The 5,072-nt window shown below is 30.9% G+C and overlaps 1 long non-coding RNA gene across 1 annotated transcript; it reads right to left on the bottom strand.

The window, feature by feature from the left end:
* Positions 1-3,616: 3,616 nt before the first annotated feature.
* Positions 3,617-4,493, bottom strand: LOC115885932. The gene is made up of 3 exons (XR_004050811.1): positions 4,456-4,493; positions 4,099-4,166; positions 3,617-3,762 (listed from the first exon to the last, which is right to left on the bottom strand). It is a non-coding gene; the product is annotated as an uncharacterized LOC115885932 (long non-coding RNA).
* Between the last annotated feature and the right edge of the window lie 579 nt (positions 4,494-5,072).

Below are 5,072 nucleotides of genomic sequence, written 5' to 3'. Positions count from 1 at the left end.
GTTTGATGACTTCATGAAAAACGTAATTTTTTAAGCTTTCTAACTATACAGGGTGTTTCAAAAAAACATGTACTCTTGGGGAGATTCCTCACATAAAAATAAGATTTATTTTTCATATCAACATAGGTCCGATTCTGCTTTGTTTCGTAGCTACAGGGTGTTAAAATCTTAATAATCTTTCGATTTATTATAATATCCTTCCAAGTACTTTTACTGATTTGAATGAAATTTTAGGGGTAAAAGTTACTATAAGTGGTACACATTTTAATGCTAAAAAAGTGTGGATAAATTCATCAGGGACGTGCATATGGGTTATCACTGCAATATTTTTCAATAAAGAAACATGTGCGCCACTGACTTTTTTCTTTTGCTATCAAAATTGTGTGGGTCGTTTTATGCCAATTAAAAGTTATCTCTTGATATTTTGTCCAATTCGGCCTCCTTGATGAGATAAACGCAATTTTATTAATCACAATTAATAAAAAGAAAATTAAAATAAAACTGATAAAATATATATTTTATCTAACATATCATTAAATATTATTACTATTAGTCCAACCAACAGCAGTTTCATATATAAAAAAATAATGGTATTTAAGATAATTACAAAAAACCTAATTTTAAAAATTTTTAAAACCCTGTAAATCTAAAACTATGCATTTCTATACCCATGTTTATAGTAACCAAATCGATGAATACTTTCGCAAGTTAATGATATTAGAATTTTTTAAAAGTTGCTATTAGATTTGGATCAAGGCGAATTAATAAAATTCTGTAGGAGGCCGAAATCGACAAAATATCAAGACACAATTGCACGAGACGCAACAATCGGCAAGTTATAGCCATTTCTTATTTTTTTGACTAATTTTGCTTTGTTGGCATGGTATTCTTTTAACCTATGAAAAGACAAAAAAATTTTATTAAACGGTTCTTTATACTTTACATTAAACGCATTAGAACTCAAAAAACTAATATCACTAACAGTATAAGTTATTTTAACAAATGTTTCAAAAATCCGCCATTGTTTTGAGTATAAATTGCAACTTTTTAAAACTGAATTACAAGCTTTTCTCACGGAGCGGTGGCGCGGCGGCGCGCGGCATTCTACATTATTAAACTTCTTCCCTGAAGCCTCTTTGAGTATCTCTCTTGATTCATAAGTTCTCTTGTAGACTTTGTTGTTAACCATACCGCATAAAAAAATTTACTATATTTACCAAAACACCAAATCAAAATACTCAACTGATCGTAAACCATCAGATAATAGAGCGAGTCTATAAATATAAATATCTAGGAACCCTGATCAACGACAACAATGATTACTCATCAGAATTAAAAACGAGAAATGAAATAGCACGTAACACCTTTATTAAAATGAAGCAATTCTTTTGTTGCAAAACTTTAAGTAACCACCTTAAAATACGAATGCTAAGATGCTACATAATTACAATAATGCTCTATGGTATAGAAGCTGCCACTCTAACAAAACAAATGCTTAAAAAGATAGATGCCTTCGAGATGTGGCTTTACAGAAGGGTACTCCGGATATCATACGTTGACAGAATTACCAATGAAGAAGTCTTACGAAGAGTCTCAAAAGATCTAGAATTGTCCCAAGAGGTGAAAATCAGAAAACTGCAATATATGGGCCACGTAATGAGAGGTACAAGATACAAGCTTCTACAACTAATTATCCAGGGTAAAATAATAGGGAAGGGAAGCATAGGAAGAAGACGGATGTCGTGGCTTCGAAATCTCAGAGAATGGTTCAACTGTACATCAAACGACCTGTTCAGGGCAGCAGTCAACAAAATAAAATTAGTCATGATGGTCGCCAACCTTCGCAAGAAGTCGGCACCTTAAGAAGAAGAAGAAGATAAAAAAAATTAAAACGGATAGATCAGGTGACTGAGGAGCAGTGGCGCATCCAGAGGTCGAGTCTGGGAAAAGTAGTGGCAATATTTAAATTAAATTTTATCTCAAAGGTATAGTGACTATGGAAAAACCTAAACTTAGATTGTTCTGGATTTCTATTTTGATTGATATTATTAATGAATCTTAAAACAATTTTATTTTACACCAGATTTTCTTATTTTTAAATTTCTTTCTACCATTACCTCCCCCATATATACGCGTTTTTGCTGAGGAGGCTCATGCAATAATTGGTCCACCTCTTCCTTTCCCTGAGTTTCCATAATTATGATATAAAATAATTTTAACATTTCTTTCATTATGAGGGGGAGCGTCATAATGAAAGTCATGTTTGAACATCGTTTGATGTTTTGAATCTTTCTGTTAGTGTCTTATTTTTATTTTATATTTGTGTTCATGTCTGGTTATTGCGAACTTCTTTGTTTGTGTTGAACTTTTATGTTCTTTTTTTATAGTATTGTTTCTTATTTATTTTGCAGTTTAAAATTCTAGAATAGTTATTTATGATATAAGTGCTAAAAGTGGTATTTTATTTTGTGAGAAGGGAAGCATCCCTTCGAACCGAGCTTCGAACAACATAAAATCACTTTTAGCACACATATCATACACTATTTTTTCTACAAACAAGTTTATGCTCGAATATATCAAGGTATTATTACTTTTTACGTTAATGAATAATTCATACATATACAAACTAAAATATATAGGAAACTGAAATGATACCGTCTGTAGGAGAATTCAGTGGCGCCATGCATCGGGTCGTTACAGAACTTATGATACAATTTTATTTTATTTTACAGGAAACTTTACATTTTGACTACAGGTAACTTTGTTGTTAACACTCTAACGCCATCTATTATCAATTTTTTGGAACGTAATTAATTTTTTTTGTACAGAAATAGGTAATTTTTCTTCTATTTCTTATTTTTTAATAAGAATAAGTTACTCTAAATGCTACATCGCTCCATTATATTGTATTGTTCTCAAACAGGTGGCGTTTCATTTAGAATTAGCTTATCCTCATCAAAAAATATGAAATAGATAGAAAAAACAGCTATAGTTAATAAAATAAAAATAATTAACTGGATATGTTTAATAATAATAATTATTAGTAATAACTTTATAAAAAAGTAAATAATACAAATTATACAATAAATAAAATTTCTTCTTCAGACGTAGGCTCGCACAGCACTGCTCTACTTAACTTCTTCATATAAATAAAACAATAATAATAAATCAATACAATAGCATTAAATAATATAAAATACAACTAACAAAGTTTTGTCGCGAACTTATACGAAGCACGGCAAAAAAACGTGAATTGGATCAATGGTATATATGTATAAAAATGCAGACCTACGGATTAAAGCGAAGTAACGCGAAGAATCAAAATCAAAATACATGCAATTAATCCAATGACATTTTGGCCGCGCCGGCGCCGGCGCTTCGCAAACATTTAAAGTGTGATGCGCACTTGAGCGAAGCGCGCCGAAGCCGAAGCCATTGGAAGCACTGTTTTTTCGCACGCGATGAAAATTTAAAGTTGTTTTAAGCTGTCCTTTTTAATTTTAGTATTACGCGTAGAGAAATATTATCTATGTGACGATTTGATAAAAATGGATTCGTGTAATCATATAAAAATGCCTTTTATTCTGCATTTTTCCTCAATTTCTACCCAGGTGTTGTCTCGTCTCAATTCATTATGATAATTTGGGTTCTTAACATAAATCTTTGTAGCTCTGTATAATCATAATGAATGTTTCACCATCCTTGATCTCAGTAATTAAACTGAATTCACAGGTTGTACGATTCCTTTGCTATGCTTCCGATCTGAAACAAATAAAAAAAAACTCGAGTATGGTTTATATAACGAAAAAATCAAAAATTTGATGCCGTTAAAGGGCTCTAAATTCTCAACAGAAATTGGCTTTGAACTTTTTATCTTAGTCTTTAAGCTAACAAAGGCATTATTTTTCATAAGAAATATATTATGGTGCTTCATATGCCTTTTATAAGCAGGATTCAAAAACAATTGCTAATAAAGCAAATTTACATTTTTGAGTAGTATGCTCCACTTATTATATTTTTTAATTCTTACCTAATTTGGGTGTAAACAACTGCCTGGGTTAAATTCTTAAAAGAGGACTTACAAGAGAAAGATCTTACCTCACTCGCAAAAACTGCATCATCTGCACTCTGGATGATTCCTGGTTTTGGGATATCTGATCCTTTCTCTAAAATGATAGATACAATTTAAAAAATCTAAAACGATAATTTTAAAAAACCAAATTCAGTTTGGATTCGTAATACATATTAACATTTTTAAGAAACTTTGGAGTATCTAATAATTATTGAATCACTCTCTGCCAAATTAAAGTAGCCAGTGCCATAACTTGTTTATTTACAGCTCAATTAACATATTTTTTGTTATAAAGTTCATATGATATTTTTTTTAAAAATAACGTTGATCTCCATTACTGAATATTTTGCGATTTTAATTTGGCCCACGGTGTAGGTACCTACCCTTTTCAGTTACTGCTTTTCTCAGGTAACAGTACAAGTCTAATTCCAACGAGAGAGTGGTCCACCACTACAACAAATGTTTGTCTTTAAATACAAGGTTTGTACCTGGATCGACATCACTGGACACCAAATTACCAGTAGGTTGATCATCTAAAAGATTATTTTAATTTTATTAGATCAAAATATCTGAAAACGTTCTTTATTTAACTAAATTTTTAACTATTTAACTTACCCATATAAACTGGTGTATATAAAAAGTCACTTAAAAGATAATTAACTTCTAAACCTCTTTTTGGGTCTTGTGCAGAACAGGTCCCCACGAAATCGTGGTTTTTTTAATTTTTAATGTGGATCCCATAGTTAATGGAATGGTTTAAAAGAAAAAAATTGTTGGATGAACCACTTTTTCTACGAAAAAAAATAATTGAAAATTCCAAATTTTCACTACATTTCAATGCGAAAACTCCCTATTATAACCTTCATAAAGACAGTAAAATACAAGGTTATGCACAGTGTTGCCATACTCACCCTGTGTAAAATCGACGAAAACGTTCTACTTTATATTCGTTTTTTTTACATTTAGTACGCACTTTAAGAACACGAAAAATTAAAAATAT

This window comes from Sitophilus oryzae, unplaced genomic scaffold, assembly GCF_002938485.1.
Source record: "Sitophilus oryzae breed Bouriz unplaced genomic scaffold, Soryzae_2.0 scaffold_465_pilon_pilon, whole genome shotgun sequence".
Lineage (NCBI taxonomy): Eukaryota > Metazoa > Arthropoda > Insecta > Coleoptera > Curculionidae > Sitophilus > Sitophilus oryzae.
The sequence above is the reverse complement of the archived record's forward strand: the minus strand, read 5'-3'. Positions and strand labels throughout refer to the sequence as shown.